Consider the following 24,008-nt stretch of genomic DNA (forward strand, 5'->3'; position numbering starts at 1 on the left):
GCCAGTACTGGGCACTGGTGAGAGAGGAGTCAAGGGTGTCCCCAACTGGGCAATGAGTTGTAATCACCTGGGAGTGGGGAAGGCTGTGGGTGGAGCTGGATCTTTTGCAGGGAAAGTTTGGCCCACCTTGGACATGCTGAGGTCAAGATGCCTGTTCGACACGCATTGGAGGTCCTGAGAGGTGGATGGCCGGTGTGGACTTCCAGAGAACTCAGCTGGAGTTACACACGAGGGAGTGCTCAGCTTAGATGGGTCTCAGTCCATGGTCCTGTACTTGGTGTCTGCACATCCATCAAAGGACAGCCCACCCAGCCACAGCTGTAGACTATTGAAGTCATGGCAGGCCTGGGGTGCAGTTCAGGGGCATCAGCTTCCTGTAGCAGGTGTGGTGACCTAACCAGAAGTCGAGGGAGCTGTTTGGGGGCTTAGCACCTATTTCTAGTTTTTGCTTATCTGGGGATCCAGTCAGGTGCCGGATTCCCCTCAAATTTCCTCCCAATTCAGATCCATCAAATTAAGAATACCTCATACAGTAGGCAAAAAATTTAGTCCATTTGGAGAATTTTTACACAATTAGTGGGATTTCCATCATCTCACTTACCCTGTTTGATCATATTGAGATTTTTGTGACAGTCAAAGAGAAGTGTCCTTTTGGCATAAAACAAAATGATAACACTCTCAAAAGTTGGCAAAGTACAACAGTATACCTACAAGTGCTTCAGTGCGGCCACATCATCATATCTTGCATTGGATGCTACGTGTCTGATGCCCAGATGGAAGGCAGCACAGTGGGCATAAGAAAAGAGAGGGTTTCAGAATGTGGTCACCCCAGGGTTGGGCCCTGAGAAGTCAGTGGGCCCCGACTTCTCCTGGAACTTAGCCCTACCACCCTGAGCAAGTGACTTACTTGCCCTTCCTTAGCTTCTGCTGGCCTGGTCGTGCAGGATAAGAATAGAATTCCCTCAGGGCTATTGTGCTGACTCCCTGGGGGTGAGGCTCCAGACTCATTGGCTTCCTTCCTGCTGGGCAGATGGACCTGGAGTCTTTCCTGGAAGGCGGGCCTTCCCTGGTGTATTTTGCAGGACAAGGGGCTCCCTGACAAGGACCAGGACCCTCCACTCTGGGCCAGTGGGTTGGATTTGTGTTGATCCTTCTGCCCTAAACCACTGTGTGCCCCTCTGCTCTCTCTGCTGGGGCCTGTGTCTTGCTATCCCTCTCACCCCCGGCACCACTCTGTGAGATACATGGAGCCTGTGGTCACTGCTTTGCAAAGTCACCATTTTAGGGGCACCTGGGTGGCTCAGTCGGTTAAGCGTCTGACTTGGGCTCAGGTCATGATCTCATGGTTTGTGGGTTCGAGCCCCGCGTCGAACTCTGTGCTGACAGCTCGGAGCCTGGAGCCTGCTTTGGATTCTGTGTCTCCCTCTCTTTCTGTCCCTCTCCTGCTCATGCTTTCTCTCTCTCTCTCTCTCTCAAAATAAATAAACATTAAAAACAAAAACAAAGTCACCATTTTGGGTCTTTCACAGTCGATCCTGATTTTTTTTTTTTTTTTTTTGATCCCACTCACTTGACTGGGTGGCCCTGCTGCCTTAGGAGTCTACATATGGCAGACCTATATGGCCTTATATGGCCATTGTCACATGTAACAGAGCAGAGTACCTTTCCAGGCACAGATGTTTTTAGAACACACCTTGACTCCTAGTGTGGCACCATTGAGGTGGGGTGTACCTGTGGGTTTGAAATTTTGTGAAGGGGAGTGGACCCCCTTTAACTTTGTCCTGGGCCTGGACTCCACCTGAGAGCACAGCCCTACGCCCCCATGGCTAGTCTTGCAGAAGTGGCCACCCTAGACTTTCCCTGAAGCCAGTGCCCAGCATGGTCCCCCAAAGCTAGGGAGCACCCCTCTGCCTGCCAGCTGTTGGCTGGGGTGGACTCAAGTCCTGTTTACTTATCTGTGCTCTGGGAGACCAGGGCTCTGCAGAGGATTGGAGCATGAGGGCACAGGGTGGTGTCATTTCTCTACCCAGCTTGCCCTTCCTGGGAAAGCAGGACATGGAGGTGCCTGTCTTTGTCTGGGTTTATCTGTTGTGGGTTGTGTCTGGGAGCCCAGCAACAGGGAGTAGGCTCTTGTCATCCAGCCATGGACTTGAGCCAGGATTACTGTTCCAGACCCCCTACTCCACACCATCATAGGAAGAACTTTTTTTTTTTTTTTCAGGAAAATTATGGTGAATCTTGGTGTTTCCCATCTGCAAAGTGTTCTCTAGAAGACCTTGTGGAGCATGCTCACGTTAGATCAGTAAGGAGAATTCTGGGAGGGTATTGAGGACAGAGCCATTAGATATGTGGACCATTTAATTCTATTTCCTCTCATTATTTTGCTTAAAGTTCTAGTTCCTCTCCATCTTTTCAGGGTGCTTTTCTCGTTTCTCATTTTCCCATGCCCCAGGGCAGCCTCGTATTGAAGGTGTTGCTTTAGAGTGTCACAGTGCTTACTTATCCCTGGCTGATCTTGCTCTGGGCAGTTTGGTGCATGTTAATGTTCTTTCTGAGATGTCTGAGGTCCTCCATGTTCTAGATGGGACAGGAGGGGCCAGGGGAGTTAGTTTGCTGGGATTCTCAGGAAGCAAGCCCAGGGAGTCTGGCTCCAGATGGGCTCTTCATTACTCTGCAACTGCCTCTGGGGGTGCTTGTGGCCAGCCTTGGGTCTGGGCCCTGTGCTCACTGCTACCGGGGTCAAGGCGTAGGCTATAGCAAAGCTTGGGATGGGGCGCGGAGGGTCTGTGCTGGCCTCTGAGCCTCGGCTCCTCACCTGCAAAAGGAAAGGGCGGAGCTGGTGCTTCCAGCTCTAGGCTCTAGGTAGCATCCTTTTGGGGCTTATCTGGACCCAAGAAGGGCTTCCTCTTCTTCCTTTTGGGCCGCTTGGCGGTGCTGGAGTCATGTCATTGTCACTGAAGTGGGCAGCAGTGCTGTGTCCCCATCAGCTCTCTGGGCCACTTGGTGCTGGCTGTGGCATATGCATGTCCTGCTTTCTTCCTAGGTGGTGGATGTACTCATTCATTCATTCCATGTGTTTTTATTGAATGTTGGTTGAAAAAATCTGCTTTCATAGAGCTGGCTTTCCAGGGAGGGCAGGCAGGCAATAACCAAGATAAATAAAAGACACATATCAGGTATTAGATGGTGGCAATAGCTATGGAGAAACATAAAGCAGGGGAGGAGGCTGGGGAAGGCTGGTGGATGGTATCGTGGTTTTAAGTAGGGTGGTTAGGGAGAGTAAGGTATGAGCAGCAGCATGGAGGGAGCCATGTGGATAGCCAGAGGCATGGCCCCTGTAAAGGCCCTGGGGTACCATCTGTCTGTTATCTTTGAGGGAAGAGCAAGGAGGCCAGGTGGCTGGTGCTGAATGAGCAAGGGCACAGCTATAGAGGGAGAGGTCACGAGGGGTGGTGGAAGGGATGCATGCCAGATTGTGTAAGGTCTCAGAGACTGTGGTGAGGACTTACCACCGGGGATGATCATTTGGTCTGGTGCACCAGGGCTAGATTTGCAGGGGCCAGCGTAGAGACAATGAGATGTTAGGTGCCATACAGCCATACAGGGCATGGGGGCTCAGCCCAGGCATTAGTGGTCATGGGGGAGCAGTGCTGGGAGTCTGTGTTGACTTCAGAGGTAGAGCCAGCATGATTTCCCTGATTAGTGTGAGGGCGAGGGAAGGTGAAGGGCCCAGGATGGCTCTGACGCTTCAGCCTAAGCAATTTGAAGGAAGTAGCCATCAGCTGAGATGGGAAGGCTTTGGGAGATGTTGAGAACAAGTTCTCCATGTTCTGTCTATCAGCGGACCCATGTTTGGCTTCCCAGACAGACACCTACAGCAGCCCCTGATTTTCTGGTTCTTGGAGGTAGAGGAAATATGAAGGGCTTCTTGGACACTGACTGGGCTGTGTCAGGATACCTGCCAGAGCTGTGTGCCATTTGCTTGAGGGCTGTGAGGAGGATATGGCTGCCCCGGCTGCTGTTTGCCACCTGGAGGCTGGGCCGTGTCTGTGCAGGGCAGAGCCTCAGGGCAGAACCTTCTGGCTTGCATATCTGGGTCCCTGTCCCTGGTCTGTACATTCTCATTTCTGTCTTCTCAGACCTAGGTTTGATCTTTTTTCCTTCTCAGATTTTTTTTTTTGAAGTTGAGGTATAATTAACATATAACATTATATTAGTTTCAGGTATACAGAGCAATGATTTGATGTTTGTATATATTGTGGAATGATCAGCACATTAAGTCTAGTTAACAGCCATCACCACACATGATTACAAAATTATTTTCCTTGTGATGAGAGCTTTTAAGATTTACTCTCTAAGCAACTTTCAAATATGCAATACAATATTATTAACTACGGTCATCATGGTCTCTATCATATTCCCAGGACTTATTTTATAGCTGGGGGTTTGTATCTTTTGACCCACTTCACGCATTTCGCCAACCCCCATCCCTCGCTTCTGGCATTCTGTTCTCTGCCAATCTGTTCTCTGCATCTATGAATTCAGGGTTTTTGTTTGTTAGTTTCTGTTTTTTTTAGATTCCACATATAAGCGAGATCATATGGTGTTTGTTTTTCTCTGTCTGACTTATTTCACTTAGCATAATGCTGGTAAGGTCCATCCATATTGTTGCAAATGTCAGGATTTCCTGTTTTTAAATGCTTAATTTAATTTAATTTTAATTTTAATTTTTTTGAGACAGAGGGGAGCGAGGGGCGGGGGGGGGGGAGGGAGAGAATCTTAAGCAGGCTCCATGCGCAGCGTGGAACCCAGCATGGGACTCAATCCCACAACAGTGAGATTATGACCTGAGCCAAAATCAAGAGTCGGATGCTCAACCATCTGAGCCACCCAGGCACCCCCTTTTTAATGGCTCAATAATATTCTACTGTGTGTATATATACACTTTTTTTACTATGTTTTCTTTATCCATTCATCTGTCAGTGGGCACTTAGGTTGCTTCCATATCTTGGCTATTGTAAATAATGTTGCAGTGAACATAAGAGTGCAGATATCTTTTGGGGTTAGTCTTTCATTTTCATCAGATAAATACCCGCCGGTGGAATTGCTGGGTCAAATGGGAGTTTTATTTTTAATTTTTTGAAGAACTTTCACACTGTTTTTCACAGTGGCTCCACCAACATACTTCCCACCAACAGTGCACAAGGGTTCTCTTTTCTCCACATTTTCATCAACACTTGTTATTTCCTGTCTTTTTGATACTAGCCATTTTGACAGGTGTCAGGTGATATCTCATTCTGGTTTCGAGTTACATTTCTCTGATGATCAGCAATGTGAAGCATTTCATGTACCTGTTGGTCATCTGGGTGTTTTCTGTCTCAGATTCTTTAGGGACTGGGTGGAGAAAGGCCTCACCAAGCTCACTTGCGCTGTTGGCCTGGGGGAGGGGACATGGTGGGACCTTCCTCTGACTGAGAGAAGACAATATGCTCTGTGCACAGTGGTCTGTTGAAGTGTGAGCAGGGGCGGGGCAGGAATGGGCAGTCCAGCCACTGCGCATAGAGGGCCAGAGGCAAGAAGTGACTCTAGCAGGCTACAAAGGTTAGGGCTGCCCTTGACCCTGGGGACAGGCCTGACCCTGTGAGCTCTGCCTTCCTGAGTTCGGTCATTTTTCTGCTGTCCAGGGGCCCAGTGTCAGGGTGGACCTGGTGGAGCTTGGTGTGACATTGCCAGCATCGTGTCCCTCCCAACAGGCCAGGCAGCTTCCTTGTGCCGGCCCAACCCTAGCTTGTCTGTTCACAGCAGGGTCACTTCATCCCACCAGTCACCATTCGTTGTGAGGTGGACCAAGCTGGCTGGTTGTCAGGAGCAGAGCACTAGCATTGGCCTGGCATGCCTGTCTACCCCCGTGTCTTCCCGTATTCTTTCTGGGGTTGAAGAGGAGTCATGGAGGGCACCGCTGAACTTTACTCCCAGTCAGTTCGCGACTGGGGGGATATATGAGTTTCTGGAGTGTTTTCCATTTCCTTGTGAACCTTTTTTCTGGGTGAGCCTTGTGAGCCACTGAGTGTAGGGCAGGGGGGAGTGGGGAGGGGCACAGTGTCACCTGCTTCTTACCAGGGAGGGTCGTCTGCCAGACATTGCAGAAGGCAGAGAGCTGAGGACCCAACCTGGGCACATAGTAAGTTGGCTCCACAGTTGGCTTTTGAATGGAGGGAGATAAGCAACCAAGAAAGACTCTTTGGTTCCCAGGCAGCCTCACCTCCACCTCTGTGGATGGCCTCTGGAGGAGGAGTGTCCCTGAGAAGGTCGTTGTATTTTTAGCCTCAGGGACATGCTGCACATGGCAGCCTGTGGCTCATGGCGGTTAGCAGGTTGGGGAAAGGCAGTTTTGTGCAGTGTGGTAATTATGCAGCTCTGGGGGCTGGCATGAGGCTTTCCATACAGAGTGCAGGGCCTGGAGTCATGGAGAGCAGGGGGAAGTCATGAAGGAGCTTTTCTGTGCAGCCTCTTCTGAATGGCTCCATAAACATACCCTTTGGGGGACTTCTCTCCAAGGGACTTTGCAAGTCTGACCCCTACAGGGACCTCTGCATTTCTTCCAGGGACTCGTGGTTGAGCCCTTCTCTTCCCAGGTCATCCTGCACCAAACTGACCTGATAAACCCCTCCACAGTCAGAAACTTCTGGTGGCCTCAGAGCTTGGTGTTGAGTGCTCAGTGTGGTTTCAGTGGCATGTTTCACCGCTTCTGCTGTGGCTGGTGTCTGTGACCCCAACCCAGTGCTCCCGTTCAGAGCCCTTTCCCGGTCTTTGTAGCTCCTTGCATTGACCCTCCCCTTTCTTGAAGGCTGTGTTTGAGGCCCGTGTCCTTGGTTTGCTGGCTGCTGTGGCATCTGTAGTCTGGAGTGCTGCCTTCATGAGGCCAGGTAGGCTCCTAGAGGGAGCAGGGGATATGGTTGAGAATGAAAACTGCAGAAACCGGACAGACTGAGAAGAGTGTGCTTACTACTGAAGTTCAGGGATGCCTTTCCCAGTTGGGTTTTGAAGAGTGAATAGGAGTTTGTCAATAAGATTCTGGAGGAACAAAAAAAGGAATGACTCGAACACTGGCAGGAAAGGGGTGAAGCCCCAGTGGCATGGGGCCTTGGGGAATGATGAGGGGAGACTGAAGCAGTGGTCAAGGCTGAGGCCTGGGAGCTGGCTGCTTTACATGCTGTGGTCAAGTCAATGACCATGTCATGTAGTATCATGCCTCCATGCACCCCATTAGTGTCCCTGGCTGTGGTTGGGGCAGGCACAGGTGTGGTTTGGCCTGGTTGTTACCTGCATGGACAGTGATGCCCTCGTCCATCGGTATTGGAGTGGGCCCATGGTTGGGGGTGGGCTCCATGTTTGGATTTAGGAGGCCTTCAGCTGGATGGCCTGTTCTGTGGACAGGGAACATGGCACCAGCCATCGACATTGAAGCTCAAGGAACCTAGGGTGCCTGAGTTGGTTGAGTGTCCAACTCTTGATTTCAGCTCAGGTCATGATCTCACGGTTCGTGAGTTTGAGCCCTGCATCTGGCTCTGTGCTGACAGTGCAGAGCCTAATTAGGATGCTCTCTCCCTCTCTTTCTGCCCTTTTCCTGCTCTCTCTTTCTCTCTCTCAAACAATGGATAAACTAAAAAAAAAAAAATAAAAATTAAAAAAAAAAAGCTTAAGGAACCTTGTAAGTCATGGGGGTCGGTGCCTTCATTTGACATGATAGGGAGACCAAGGTCTTGGTACTGGAGGTGAGGCCTGATCCCCAATATCTTAGTGCTCCCATCCTCCTCTGAAGTAGGGAAACTGAGGCATGGGTAGGTTCCTTAGTCCTCCCAGGCTGTTAAGAGGCAGAGTTAGGATGTCAACCAAGGTGCCTCCGTAGTCCAGCTCCTTGCACAGATCCAGGCAATGGCCCATGCCAGGGTGGCCCTGGTCTGTAGGCTGCAGGCTGGACGCTGCGCCCCCGTGTGTCAGGGAGGAAATGATGTCACTTGCACAGGGGATGACTTGCACTGTGCCCCCACATGTGCATATATAATCACTCTGTCTTTGAAAAGGCTTTGTTCAGTGTATTTTGTAGAACTCCCAGCCATGTATGTCACATACGATTTTAAGGTAATGCAGGTGACACAAAGCTCTGTGTTCTGTGTAGCGTTTTGCTTCTTTGGAAAACAAATTGGGAACAGAACTTTGAAGAATGTGCTTCATTTCCTGTTAGAGCAAGTGAAACCTGAAATATTAATGCTATAGGGTTTCCCGTGTCTTCTTCCAAAAGGGTTAGAGAAATACATTCCCCACTCTTTTCTACCAAGGCCCAGCCACTGGTGGCCTCAAAATCGTTAGCTGTCTGTGCATGCTGACCTTTGGGAATGAGCAGGAGGGCTCACTTGAAAACTTGGAGAGACTCACGATCTATTTGCAGCTCTTTGATTTTCAAAATGTTCAGCTGTTCTGCAGAACCTTGGAGTTCTGATCCCACAGTTCCGAGCCGCCTTTGACGTTTCGGTGCAGGGAGCTGTTAGCCTCTTTTTTTTAAACGTGTGGTCTGTCGCTCAGATAAGAGAGCTGCCATGTGTTTATACATAAGCAGCTTGCTTGCAGCCCATTGATACCCTATTTGTGTTCTCTTGTTTCAGTCTCTGGAAGATTTAAGCTTTGCTGAATCCCTTGTGGGCAAACCAGCCTCTGAGGCCAGGACCGTCCTGCGGATGGCTGAGAGTCCTCTTGGGCCTGGCGACTGCGAGTGAGTAGGACCTCACCACTCACTGGGTGATAGTCACCACTGTGCTGGGCCCCATCTGCCGTTTCGTATACACCTCGGCTCCCGTGCTGAATGGGAGCTGAGAGAACAGCGTTGTGTCCTGTGGCCCCCACCTCTCTCTAAGAAAAGCTTAAATACACCTACACTAAAATTTTTCATTGCTTTCTGTTTTTACAAATTTACCTTTATTTTGCAGAAAAAGGCAAGAAGGAGTCCAGGGTGTCCCTAGAGGACCAATGGCCACACAGTAGACTGTTTCCTATGACCCCGCCTGTGTCCCCTATCAGACTCACCAGGGTGCTTTCTGCTGCACTGTGTTCTGCGTGGCACTGTGTTGCCTCCCCAGGCAGCCCCCCTTCCAGTTAGGTGCACATGGGCCAGGGACATCCAAGTGAGTGGCTCTCCCTGGGAGTGCAACAGGGCCAGCAGGATGTGGGCAGGGTCTCCCCGCCCAACCCTGCCCAACTCCAGGCTACTCATCGACCCAGGTGGTTGACCTGAGGTCCTGCCATTAGGGGCTCTCTCCAGGGTCACCAGGTGGGGGCAGGGCAGCTTGGGGACTGGGGGCCACTGTGGAAAGTCTCCCCAAGTGGATGGAGCCGGGCACTCAGGCTGTGACTGAGTGTGTCTGTGATACACAGCCTGTGATAAGGCTGTGTCTGAGGGTGTCACCTGTTGGCAGTGAGAGCCGCAAGCCTGTGTTAGCTATCTAGGGCTGCTGTGGCAAAGTACCACAGACTGGGTGGCTTAAACAACAGAAGCTTATTTTCTCACGGTTCTGGAGTCCAAAATCAAGGTGTTGGCAGGGATGGCTCCTTCTGGGGACTGCGAGGGGGAGTCTGTTGCAGGCCTCTCTCCAGCTCTCGTAGTTTGCTGACAGTCTCTGGCCTTCCTTGACTTGTGCTGCTATAATTGTAACCCCCACATAGCTTTCTCCTTGCGTCGTTATCTCTGTGTTCAAAATTCCCTTTTATTTTTTTTTAAAGTTTATTTATTTATTTTGAGAGAGAGTGAGCAAGTGGGGGAAGGGAAGAGAGAGAGAGAGAGGGAGACGGAGGGAGAGAATACCAAGCAGGCTCCACACTGTCAGTGCAGAGCCTGACGCAGGACTCGAACTCACGAACTGTGAGATCATGACCTGAGCTGAGACCACAAGTCAGACACTTAACCCACCGAGCACCTAGGTGCCCCCCAATTTTCCCCTTTTAAAAGGACACCACTCAAAATGGATTAGGGCCCACTCCAATGACCTCATCTTCATGATCACCTGCAGAGACCTTGTTTCCAATTAGGGTTTCATGCACAGCTACTGAGGGTTAGGACTTGAATATTGCCTCGGGGGCCATAATTCAACCCATAGCAAGTCCCCTCCCAGGACAGGGCCCATCTTCCAGGTGCCTGTGGGGTCTGGTCAGTGGAGCGGCCCAGCTTGTCCTGCAAAGGGGAGGGGACATCAACAGCTGTGTAATCATCCCACATGAGACCTTTTCCTAGCAGGGTCCCCAAGTGCAGCATACAGCCAGCCACAGCTTCCAGCCCACGTTCCGTCCTTCAGTGGCCAGTCAGCCTGGCCTTCCGGCTCCCTGTTTTTATACAGCACCTTCGTGGGCTCCCATTCTGCCCTCCCCCCAAAGCCTTGCTGTGCTTCACTCTCCACCATCTGGTCCCTAATCCAGACCCCACTGAGCAGCTCAGTGCCAACCCCACTTTACACTGTCTTTCGGGAAACATCCTGACCCACCCCATTATGTCTCCCTCCTGCCTCTCAACCTGGCGGCATGGCAGCTCCTTCAAGTATACGTTGAGAACTTAAAAGCAGTAAGAGCACTATTTGTTCTGTACATAGTGGGCCAGGCACTGTGCTGCGAGAGCCACACAGAGTGACTCCCTGAATGCTCGCTGAAGGCCAGGGAGGAAAGTGAGGTTCTTGCTCACATGCACAGACCTGGAAAGTGCCAGGGCTGGGATTTAAAATCATGGCTGCAGTTCCAAAGCCTCAGCCACACCTCCAGCACTATGCTGGGTCCTGTTCTGGGTGCTGTGGAAACTGAGGCAGCTAGGACCCAGCCCTGTGCACAGGTGTGCTTACACAGCATTCTTGGCCAGGTCCTTTCAGGCTGTGACATGACATGCCCCACCTGCCCTTAGCCCCCCTGACAGCCCTGGGTTCGCTTTTTCAAATATTATTTTTATTTTATCGATATCCTATACATATATATGTTTTTTTAGAAGTCAGGAGTTCTGTAAGGTTTGTGAAAAAACAGCAGATTCTTGGCTATCGCTCCTACTATCCCCACGCGACCCCTGCCCTATCCTGCTCCCTGTGGACCACCACTTCCAGCTTTCAGCTGTTTCTTCTGCGATTTATCACACATTCGTAAAGATTATGCATGCACTCTTATTTCTGAACTCCCTATGGTGGTGAAAATGATTTTAACTCACAGTTTTCATTTCGTAGGGATGCTCTATTTAACCAGTATAGTTATTTCATAATTTTGGGTTAAATCCCTATAAAACGTGTATCAGTCAGGATAGACTAAATCAGGAGACAGTTAAAACACATCCCCTAGATCTGAAAAAATTCAGTTTCTGATTAGCAGGTATGGTGTTTATTTATGTTTCTGGCTCTCCTTTTGTTTTTAAGCAGTTTCAAGAGAAGATGAAGAAAGGTTTCTAACCCTGTTTCCTAAACACCAGAAGTCAGTCCAATTGTTCTTTAGCTTACCCTGGTTGGCTTCCTGCTCTCTCTCTCATCCCACTGAGAATTCTCATCCAGGTCACCAACACCCAGTGTTGACAAATCCAACACATGATTTTCTGTCAACATCCTGAGTGCCCTGCAGTGTTTGGATGTTGTTGTTGTTGTTGTTGTTGTTGTTGTCGTCGTTGTTTTTTCCTCTCTCTCTTTCTGCCTTGGTCTCCATCTTAGGGGGAAAGTCTCTAGTTTCTCACCATTAAATATGATGTTATCTACATTGTTAAAAAACTGAGATAAAATTCACATAACAGAAATTAACCAGTAACCAGCTTAACGTGTGTAGTTTAGTAACATTTAATGCCTCTCCTGTGTCGTGGGGGATCCATCCCTTCGATTGTGTTCCAAGACATTTTCATCATCTCAGAAGGAAATGCTCATGTTTGTTAAGTGTTCTGTTTCCATTCCCTCTCCCCCACCCTCCCAACCTCATCACTCAGCTTTCAGTCTCTGTGGATTTACCTATAATGGATATTTCCTATACAGTTAGAAATAATACAGTATGTGACCTTTTGTGTCACAGCCTCTAGAACTGTGAGAATTATTGTTACAAGCCACATAATCTCTGGTACTTTGTTACAGCAGCCCAAATGGACTTTGATTTGCCATAATGTTTATGCGGTTCATCCAAGTTGTAGCAGGTATCAGAACTTCATTCCTTTTACGACTGAGTACTGTTCCATTGTATATTTATATACCACGTCCTGTTTATCCGTTCATCTGTTGATGGACATTTGGGTGGTTTCAACCTTTTGCCTGTTATGAATAATGCTATTATGAACGTGTGTGTACAGGTATTTGAATACATGTTTTCAGTTCTTTTGTGTATATACCTAGGAGTGGAATTGCTGGATCACATGGTAATTTTTGAGGAACCACCAATATGTTTTCCACTACTGCTTTATTACATTCTCACCAGCGGGATGTGAGGGTTCCTGTTTTCCTCAACCTTACCTACTCTTATTGTTTTCTTTTTTTTTTTTAAAGTGATGGCCAACCATCCGGGTGTAAAGTGGTATCTTATTGTGGTTTTGATTTGTATTTCCTCTTGTCAAGCTAAGGATGGTCTCCTCAATGACTAATTTGGTGAATTTTTTTTTTTTTAAATCAGGAATTGGTGTTGTCTTTTGTCTAATGCTTTTTCTGCATCAATTAATATGATCATATATTTTTTCTTCTTTTGTCTGTGTGGTGATGGCTTATATCAGTTTATTTTCTCATGTTGATCCAACATTGCATCCCTGGAATACATCTCACTTGGTTGTGATACATAATTCTTCTCAGATATTGTTGGATTCTATTTGCGAATACTTTGTTGAAGATTTTTAGGTGTGTATTCATGAGAGATACTGGTCTCTAGTTTTCTTTCTTGTAATTATCTTGTAATTATCTGTTTTTGATATTAGGGTCATACTGGATTTATGATATAAGTCAGGAAGGGTTCCTTCCTTTTCTAATTTCTGAAGTAGATTGTAGAGAATTGGTATCCTATCTAACTTAAACATTTGGTAGAATTCCTAAGAGGAGTCATCTGGGCCTCGTGATTTTGGGGGGAAGATTATTAATTATTGATTCAATTTCCTTAACACAGATAGCTGGTTTGTCTTTCTCCTTGTATGAGTCTGGTAGTGTGTATCATTTAAGAAATTGGCCCATTTTATCTAAATTATCAAATTTGGGGGTATAGAGTTCTTTGTAGTATTCTTTTATTATGCCTTTAATGTCTGTGGGATCAGTATTTCTTTCATTTCTGATGTTAGTAATTTGTGTCTTCTCTCCTTTTTCTTGGTTAGCTTGGTCAAAAAACCAGACTTTTAGTGTGTTGATTTTTTTCCTATCATATTCCTGATTTCATTGATTTATATACTCTTCACTATATTTCTTTTGCTTGATTTAGACTTAAAATTGTTCTTTATCTCGGGGTGCATGGGTGACTGAGTTGGTAAAGTGTCCAACTCTTGAGTTTGGCTCAGGTCATGATCTCGCTGTCATGAGATCGAGCTCTGTGTTGGGCTCTGCACTAAGCATGGAGCCTGCTTGGGATTCTCTTTCTCCCTCTCTCTCCGCCCCTTCCCTGCACATGTGCATGCATGCTCTCTTTCTCAAAATAAATAAACATTAAAAAAATTGTTATCTTATTTCCTGAGGTAGAAGCTTAGGTTATTGATTTTAGATCTTTCTTCTTTTCTAATGTATACATTTAGTGCTATAAATTTTTCTCTAAATACTGCTTTTGCTGCCTTCTGCAAATTCTGACAACTGGTATTTTCATTTTCGTTTAGTTAAAATTTTTTTTTAAAATTTGTCAGTAATTACTCATTGACCCATGTGTTATTTAGAATTGTGTTGTTAAATTGTCAGGTATTTGGAGATTTCACCTGTCTTCCTGTTAATTGCTTTTTGGTTTAATTCCATTCTAGTCTAAGAAAATACTTTGTATGATACCTGTTTTGTAAAAAACTTGTTAAGGTGTGTCTTATGGTCCCAAATGTGGTCTTTTTTTGTGCTATGATCATAATATTGGTATCTCCCCAGCCCCTACAAGTTCTTATGTTGAAGTCATACCCCCCCAAAGTGATTGTATTAGAAGATGGCATCTTTGGGAGGTGATCAGGTGATTAGGCAGCGCCCTTGGGATGGGGTTACTATTCTTATGAAGAAGGCTCCACAGAGCTCCCTATCCCCTTCTGCCGTATGAGGACACAGTGAGAAGTCTGAGACCCAGAAGGGGACCCACACCTGACCAAGCTGGCATCCTGATCTCGGACTTCTAGTCCCTAGAACTATGAGAAATAAATGTTTGTTGTTTATAAGCCACCCAGTCTGTTGTATTTTGTTATAGCAGTCCAGTGGGCTAAGACACTTAGGTGAATGTTCCATGCAAGCTTGAGAAGAATGTGTGTTTTGCTGTTGTTGGATAAAATATTCTATAAATGTCATTTAGAAGCAGTTGATTGATAGGGCTGTTTGAGTGAACTATGTTTGTTGATTTTCTGCCTGCTTGTTATATCGGTTACTGACAGAGGATGGTGAAGCCTCCAATTATAATAATGAATTTGTCTCTCTTTTCAATTCTATCAATTTTTGCCTCATATATTTTAATACTCTGATGTTAGGTGCATAGCTGTTTAGGATTGTAATATCTTCTTGAATAATTGAATAGAATTACATATCATTATGTAATGCTCCCTCTTTATCCATGATAATTTTCCTTGTTCTAAAGTCTGCTGTGTCTGAAATTAATATTGGTACTCTAATTTTCTTTTGATTAGAGTTAGCATGGTTTATCTTTCTCCATTCCTTTTAACCTATCAGAGTCTTTATATTTATTTTTTTATTCCTTTTTTAAATGTTTATTTATTTTGGGGAGAGAGAGCATGAGCAGGGGAGGGGCAGAGAGAGGGAGACAGATAATTTGAAGTAGGCTCCATGCTGACAGTAGAGACCCGATGTGGGGCTCAAACTCAAGAACTGTGAGATCATGACCTGAGCCAAAGTTGGATGTTTAACTGACTGAACTACCCAGGTACCCCAGAATCTTTATAGTTAAAATGGATTTCTTATAGCCAAACTATGGAAAGAGCCCAGATGTCTATTGACTGATGAATGGATAAAGAAGATGTGATATATATATATCAATGTGTGTGTGTGTGTGTGTGTGTATGTTTGTGTATGTGATATATGTATACGTGATATATACACACATGTATACATATATACATATATGTATATGATGTATATGATATATATAATATATATGCACACACATATATACACACAATGGAATATTACTCAGCCATCGAAAAGAATGAAATTTTGCCATTTGCAACAATGTGGATGGAGCTAGAGTGAATTATGCTAAGGGAAATAAGTCAGAGAAAGACAAATACTGTATGATTTCACTCATGTGGAATTTAAGAAACAAAACAGATGAACATATGGGAGGTGGAAAAAAAAGAAAAAAAGACAGGGAAACAAACCATAAGAGACTCTTAAAGATAGAGAACAAACTGAGGATTGAAGGAGAGAGGTGGGTGGGGGATGGGATGGGTGATGGGTATTAAAGAGGGCACTTGTGATGAACACTGGGTGTTGTATGTAGGGAATGAATTTCTGAATTCTACTCCTGAAACCAATATTGCACTGTATGTTAACTAACTGGAATTTAAATAAAAATTTGAAAAGAAAAAAATGGGTTTCTTATAGACAGCATATGGTTGGATCTTGTGTTTTTATTTACTCTGATAACCTCTGTCTTTTACTTGATGTATTTTTATACCGTTCACATTTAAAGTTATTGTTGGAGTATTTAGATTAATATCGAACTTTTTAATAGCTTTTATTTTTGCAACAGGCTCTTTTTTCTTCTCTGGTTTTCATGGACCATTTTATATGATTCCATAATGTTCTCTTAGTTTATCATTTATATTTCTTTTTAAAAATTTTTAGTTCTGACCTCAGAGTTTACGATATACATTCTAAAATAATTGAAGTCTATCTTCAAATAATACTAAGAATACTTTTTCATATTAGTGCAAGTAACAGAGTAAAAACAGAGTATTAGTAATTCCCATTCCTCATGACATTGCTATTATTCATTCCACTTACCCATAAGATATAATTACACAACATGTTGTAACTATTATTGCTTTAAATAAAAAAAATATTTTTTTAGATCAAATAACAGTAACAAAAATAAGAGATTTTATTTTACCTTCATTCATTTCTTCTCAGATATTCTTCTTTCTTTATGTAGATTCAAGTTTCCAACTATATATTTTTCCTTCTGTGTGAAGAGTTTTTGAACATTTCTCTCGATCTGGCTGCTGGTGACAAATTCCCTTGGTTTTTGTTTGTCTGAGATAATATTTATTTCTTCTTCACTTTTGAAAGATAACTGTGCTTGGACATAGACTTGTAGGTTCGTGGTTTTATCTTTTAAAACTTTTAAAGATTTTCCTTTACTCTTTTCTTGCTGACATGGTTTCTGAGGAGAAATCTGCTGTTAGCTCTTTTCTTTGTTCTTCTCTAGATAAAATGTTTCCACACCTCCTTCTGGCTTCTTTCATGATTTTCTCTGTTTGGTTTTCTGCAGTTTGAGTAGGTATTTTTGTTTTTGTTTTTGTTCATTTTCTTTTTTTTAAATATTTATTCTGTTTGGTGTTTTTTGAGCCTCGTGTGGAAAATTTTTGGCCATTGTTACCGCAAATATTTTTCCTTCTCCATTATTTCTTTTGTTTCCTTTTGATGTTCCAATTACATGTATGTTACATCTCTTGATATTGTCCCACTGTTCTTGGATACTCGTTTGGCCCACGCTGCACCCATTCTTTTTTCTGTTTGTGTTTCAGTTGGGGAAATTTCTGTTGACTTGTCTTTAAGCTCACTGATTTGTTCCTCAACCATCTCAAATCTACTGATGGGTATTCTTCATTTTCAAAGGTAGTCTTCATTTCTATTATAGATTATTTTTAAAAAAATTTTTTCTAGCATTTCTTTTTGATTCTCAGACTTTCCATCCTTGTGTTTATATTACCAATCTGTTCTGTGTTGTCTACTTTTCCCATTAGAACCCTTAGCACATTAGTCATAGTTACTTTAATTTCCCAGTATGATAATTCCAAAAACTATCATATGAATCTGGTTATAATGCTTGCTTTACTTCTTTTAAACATGGGTTTAAAAATTTATTTATTTATTTATGTATTTACTTACTTATTTTGCCTTTGATATGCCTTATATTTTGTTAAAAGCCAGGCATATTATGTTGGAAGCCTTTAGTGTGAGTGTTTGTAAATCTCATTAGGGATTGGGCTATATGTCATGTCTTCCTTGGTTTTGTCTGTCCCACCTCGGCTGTGGCCTTCCCTTGGCGCTCCTGGTTAGAGAATCTGGGGTAGCTCTTTTAGCTTAATCCACTGGTGTCATACTGGAGCCCTGTGATGTGGTGGAAGCTGTGGGGGAGCAGAAGTATTCTGTAATCTTATGATGAAATCTCCATCTTTAGGTGAGCCTGTGCTCCCAGCCTGTGACTTTCGCCAGAGTTTCTTCTCACATGGCTCTTCCAGCCCCCTTAGAGTGCCTGGCACACTCTAGAGAGAGAGGCTAGAGTGGCTTCAGTGAGCAAAATGCCCTCCCCACCCTTCACTGGTGGCTTTGAGACAAGATTGTGGCTAAGTCTTTCCCCCTGGACAGCAGACCTTTGTTACGGAGAAGTTTCTGGGTGTTTCACAATGGTTATTTCCTCCTCCCTCTGCCAGAATCAAGAGATGTTTCTTGGTCCTTCAGATTTCAGGGGGCCGTCTGCAAACTTAGTTCATTGATGGGTCCAAGAAAAGTCACTGATGTTCGCTTTGTCCGGCTCTTTCTTATTGTAAGGGCTCAAGTGGCAACTTCCAAGCTCTTTTCGTGTTCGAGCTGAAACAGAGTCCTTCCCCGGGCTTCAGTTTTCCTCCTGACTCTTGTCACCACCTAGAATTACATACAGTAAAACCTTGGTTTGCGAGCATAATTCATTCTGGAAACATGCTTGTAATCCAAAACACTTGTATATCAAAGCGAATTTCAAGAACCTTTGGCTCAGTTGTGATCATGTGACATTTGGCGTCATGTACTACTTGTATTGCAAGACATCACTCCTTTATCAAGTTAAAATTAAAATTTATTAGAAATGTTTGCTCGTCCTGTGGAGCACTCACAGAACAAGTTACTTGCAATCCAGGGTTTTACTGTACTTTATTTGATGGTTCAGTCATTTTTTGCCTGGCTTCCTCCTTAGAACATAAAACCCGGAAGACTGGAACATCGTCCGTCTATTCCCTGCCATCCCTACACCCAAAAGAGTGGCTGGCACATTCTGAATGAATAAAAGTGATAAAGTATGTTGCCAGGCCACCTGGGCATGGGTGGCTGCTAATTTGTACATTTTCTCCTGTGCATTGTGGTTTTGGTAGATTTGAAGCAGAGATGAATGTGACTACGTAGAGGAGGTGTCCAGGTGTCCTCACTAGACAGAGGAAAAAGCCCAGGAGGCTATTGTTTGCCTCTCACAGGTGCTGATGGTCTATCATGGTGGCTCTGGAAGCTGAGCTCCCTGGGAAGCAGGGTCAGCTCAGCCAGTGCAGAAGCAGGTGACTTTTCTGTGGTCGCTTCTAAATGGCCCAGCTGTTTTGCCCTCTTATTGTGGATGAATCTTGCATCCCACCCTTTCCCCTCCATTCCCAGGACCTTGTTTTTAGGATTACAGTGGTAGGCCTTCTGCACATCAAGAAAAACAAAATCGCCCCCGTGCTCCCCATCTTGCTGATGATCCTGCTGCCAGCATCACTTCTCATGAACAGATTTTTCAACCATTGCCATCTGTTCTGCTCTTAATTACGAGTGTAAGAAATATTGTTATCCCGATTTCATCAGGGGAATGGGGAAGGGGGAGGGATATGTATTCTTAAAGACCACAGTTCTCATGGAGGAAGTGTGGATCTGGCACCCACTCACTAAAGATAAGGTTGCTTCTGCCCCAAATTGAGGCATTCACAACAGTTATTTTACTGAAAGGACAATATTGGCCCACTTACTTCTGTATAAAACGAACTTTTGGAGAAAGGTAGAAGTAGCCAAGTTGATGCCGTTAAAGAACAAAAATCCAACTGAGTATATTTGAAAATCTTATTGGCTTCATTAAATGATTCTTGAATCAGGCAGCACCCCATCTAGCAAGTAGAGGGGAGCTCTGAGGAGTTGTACAAAATGGATGGTTTTTATAGGAAGGAGGGTGAAGCAAGGAAGTTGTTAGCAAAAGAAAAGAAAGGATTGTCTCAGGCAGGGTCACTTTCCCTTTGGGGTAAGAGTTAGGTGGCCCATATCATGGAGATTATATAATTTTCTTTTGGGGAATGGAGAGGGCCCTGTGACAGATGACCTCACTGACGCTGATCAGAAAATTCTACACCAACTGAGCAAGACTACATTTCTGGGGGAGGCTGAAACTGTAATTGGGTTAGATATTAAGCCCCTGTTTGGTGACTTTGCCTAAGTGACGCCATTTTGGGCCTGGGGTTTTCTTTTTAACAATGCAAAGGCCCAAAGACCATGTCTCTTCACCTCTCTGAGGCCTCAGCCCTCTAGGATACAGGGTGAGAATGGGCTGGCAGTGATACATGGTGCCAGCTGCTGCTGGGGATGTTTCCGGAAGAAGGCCAAGTTTGGGGGCTGTTTTCTGCCCTCAGAAGCTCTTGTGAGTTTGTGCCAGGCCCGTGCCCAGCTGGTAGTGCTAACCACCAAGCTGTGGCACTGGGTGGGGAGCCCCTGTGCCAGTGGCAGACCTGTGCCTCCCATTCTGTTGCATGACTTTTTACCTCAATACCCAGGGTTCGTTGTCTTGTGGCTTCGAAGACTGAAGAGGTAGATACAAAGCAAAATGGGCAGCAGGCAAACGTTTAGTAGAGTGTGAGACCAGAAAGTAAGAATAGTTTGAAAGCTCTCTTTACAGAGAGGGGGCATTTGAAAGTGAATGCCCGCAACTATAGGCAAGGGACTTTGATTTACAGGTTCCTTCTCAGGTCCTACCCTTATTGTCTAGGGAACTCTAAATCCCTAGTTGTGCCTTTTTGATTGGCCTGTTTCTGTTGTATGAGGGGTGTTCTATGGCCATACTGTTCCTTGTGGGTCATACGTTTTATGGTCTACTTGTTTTTAGTCAGGTCTTTTGTGAAATTCCTGGGGGAAGCCTGAGGGAGAGTAGGTAGTGTCTGTCACATTCTCAGGAGGAACTTTCCACCTGAGGGAGTTTGCTCAAGGTCAGACATTCCCAGAAGAAATGTTTTATTTTATTTTATTTTTCAATATATGAAGTTTATTGTCAAATTGGTTTCCATACAACACCCAGTGCTCATCCCAAAAGGTGTCCTCCTCAATACCCATCACCCACCCTCCCCTCCCTTCCACCCCCCATCAACCCTCAGTTTGTTCTCAGTTTTTAAGAGTCTCTTATGCTTTGCTCTCTTCCACTCTAACCTCTTTTTTTTTTCCTTCCCCTCCCCCATGGGTTTCTGTTAAGTTTCTCAGGATCCACATAAGAGTGAAACCATATGGTGTCTGTCTTTCTCTGTATGGCTTATTTCACTTAGCATGACACTCTCCAGTTCCATCCATGTTGCTACAAAGGGCCATATTTCATTCTTTCTCATTGCCACGTAGTACTCCATTGTGTATATAAACCACAATTTCTTTATCCATTCATCAGTTGATGGACATTTAGGCTCTTTCCATAATTTGGCTATTGTTGAGAGTGCTGCTATAAACATTGGGGTACAAGTGCCCCTATGCATTAGTACTCCTGTATCCCTTGGGTAAATTCCTAGCAGTGCTATTGCTGGGTCATAGGGTAGGTCTATTTTTAATTTTCTGAGGAACCTCCACACTGTTTTCCAGAGCGGCTGTACCAATTTGCATTCCCACCAACAGTGCAAGAGGGTTCCCATTTCTCCACATCCTCTCCAGCATCTATAGTCTCCTGATTTGTTCATTTTGGCCACTCTGACTGGCGTGAGGTGATATCTGAGTGTGATTTTGATTTGTATTTCCCTGATAAGGAGCGACGCTGAACATCTTTTCATGTGCCTGTTGGCCATCTGGATGTCTTCTTTAGAGAAGTGTCTATTCATGTTTTCTGCCCATTTCTTCACTGGGTTATTTGTTTTTCGGGTGTGGAGTTTGGTGAGCTCTTTATAGATTTTGGATACTAGCCCTTTGTCCAATATGTCATTTGCAAATATCTTTTCCCATTCCGTTGGTTGCCTTTTAGTTTTGTTGGTTGTTTCCTTTGCTGTGCAGAAGCTTTTTATCTTCATAAGGTCCCAGTAGTTCATTTTTGCTTTTAATTCCCTTGCCTTTGGGGATGTGTCGAGTAAGAAATTGCTACGTCTGAGGTCAGAGCGGTCTTTTCCTGCTTTCTCCTCTAGGGTTTTGATGGTTTCCTGTTTCACATTCAGGTCCTTTATCCATTTTGAGTTTATTTTTGTAAATGGTGTGAGAAAGTGGTCTAGTTTCAGTCTTCTGCATGTTGCTGTCCAGTTCTCCCAGCACCGTTTGTTAAAGAGACTGTCTTTTTTCCATTGGATATTCTTTCCTGCTTTGTCAAAGATTAGTTGGCCATACGTTTGTGGGTCTAGTTCTGGGGTTTCTATTCTATTCCATTGGTCTATGTGTCTGTTTTTGTGCCAATACCATGCTGTCTTGATGATTACAGCTTTGTAGTAGAGGCTAAAGTCTGGGATTGTGATGCCTCTTGCTTTGGTCTTCTTCAAAATTACTTTGGCTATTTGGGGCCTTTTGTAGTTCCATATGAATTTTAGGATTGCTTGTTCTAGTTTCGAGAAGAATGCTGGTGCAATTTTGATTGGGATTGCATTGAATGTGTAGATAGCTTTGGGTAGTATTGACATTTTGACAATATTTATTCTTCCAATCCATGAGCACGGAATGTTTTTCCATTTCTTTATATCTTCTTCAATTTCCTTCATAAGCTTTCTATAGTTTTCAGCATACAGATCTTTTACATCTTTGGTTAGATTTATTCCTAGGTATTTAATGCTTCTTGGTGCAATTGTGAATGGGATCAGTTTCTTTATTTGTCTTTCTGTTGCTTCATTATTAGTGTATAAGAATGCAACTGATTTCTGTACATTGATTTTGTATCCTGCAACTTTGCTGAATTCATGTATCAGTTCTAGCAGACTTCTGGTGGAGTCTATCAGATTTTCCATGTATAATAGCATGTCATCTGCAAAAAGTGAAAGCTTGACTTCATCTTTGCCAATTTTGATGCCTTTGATTTCCTTTTGTTGTCTGATTGCTGATGCTAGAACTTCCAACACTATGTTAAACAACAGCGGTGAGAGTGGACATCCCTGTCGTGTTCCTACAGTTTTTCCCCATTGAGGATGATGTTAGCTGTGGGCTTTGCATAAATGGCTTTTACGATGTTTAAGTATGTTCCTTCTATCCTGACTTTCTCGAGGGTTTTTATTAAGAAAGGTTGCTGAATTTTGTCAAATGCCTTTTCTGCATCGATTGACAGGATCATATGGTTCTTATCTTTTCTTTTACTAATGTGATATATCACGTTGATTGATTTGCGAATGTTGAACCAGCCCTGCATCCCAGGAATGAATCGCATGGTGAATAATTCTTTTTATATGCTGTTGAATTTGATTTGCTAGTATCTTATTGAGAATTTTTGCATCCATATTCATCAGGGATATTGGCCTGTAGTTCTCTTTTTTTACTGGGTCTCTGTCTGGTTTAGGAATCAAAGCAATACTGGCTTCATAAAATGAGTCTGGGAGTTTTCCTTCCCTTTCTATTTTTTGGAATAGCTTGAGAAGGATAGGTATTATCTCTGCTTTAAGTGTCTGGTAGAACTCCCCTGGGAAGCCATCTGGTCCTGGACTTTTATTTGTTGGGAGATTTTTGATGACTGATTCAATTTCTTCGCTGGTTATGGGTCTGTTCAAGCTTTCTATTTCCTCCTGATTGAGTTTTGGAAGCGTGTGGGTGTTTAGGAATTTGTCCATTTCTTCCAGGTTGTCCAGTTTGTTGGCATATAATTTTTCGTAGTATTCCTTGATAATTGCTTGTATCTCTGAGGGATTGGTTGTAATAATTCCATTTTCATTCATGATTTTATCTATTTGGGTCATCTCCCTTTTCTTTTTGAGAAGCCTGGCTAGAGGTTTATCAATTTTGTTTATTTTTTCAAAAAACCAACTCTTGGTTTTGTTGATCTGCTCTACAGTTTTTTTAGATTCTATATTGTTTATTTCTGCTCTGATATTTATTATTTCTCTTCTTCTGCTGGATTTAGGCTGCGTTTGCTGTTCTGCTTCTATTTCCTTTAGGTGTGCTGTTAGATTTTGTATTTGGGATTTTTCTTGTTTCTTGAGATAGGCCTGGATTGCAATGTATTTTCCTCTCAGGACTGCCTTTGCTGAATCCCAAAGCGTTTGGATTGTTGTATTTTCATTTTCATTTGTTTGCATATATTTTTTGATTTCTTCTCTAATTGCCTGGTTGACCCATTCATTCTTTAGTAGGGCGTTCTTTAACCTCCATGCTTTTGGGGGTTTTCCAGACTTTTTCCTGTGGTTGATTTCAAGCTTCATAGCATTGTGGTCTGAAAGTATGCATGGTATGGTTTCAATTCTTGTATACTTATGAAGGGCTGTTTTATGACCCAGTATGTGATCTATCTTGGAGAATGTTCCATGTGCACTCGAGAAGAAAGTATATTCTGTTGCTTTGGGATGCAGAGTTCTAAATATATCTGTCAAGTCCATCTGATCCAATGTCTCATTCAGGGCCCTTGTTTCTTTATTGACCATGTGTCTAGATGATCTATCCATTTCTGTAAGTGGAGTGTTAAAGTCCCCTGCAATTACCACATTCTTATCAATAAGGTTGCTTATG

At 44.1% G+C, this 24,008-nt stretch overlaps 1 protein-coding gene across 1 annotated transcript in view; it reads left to right on the forward strand.

Annotated features, from left to right (window-relative positions):
- Positions 1–8,684: 8,684 nt before the first annotated feature.
- The window catches only part of APBA2 (amyloid beta precursor protein binding family A member 2), a 223,780-nt gene continuing 208,456 nt past the window's right edge, over positions 8,685–24,008 (forward strand). Inside the window, exon 1 of the mRNA XM_047086754.1 lies at positions 8,685–8,770. The gene's annotated coding sequence lies outside the window, so the exon portion shown is untranslated. The remainder of the gene's footprint in view (positions 8,771–24,008) is intronic.

This window comes from Lynx rufus, unplaced genomic scaffold (genome assembly GCF_022079265.1).
Source record: "Lynx rufus isolate CCGP_SWC_20201006 ecotype Redwood Valley unplaced genomic scaffold, mLynRuf1.p SCAF_21, whole genome shotgun sequence".
Lineage (NCBI taxonomy): Eukaryota > Metazoa > Chordata > Mammalia > Carnivora > Felidae > Lynx > Lynx rufus.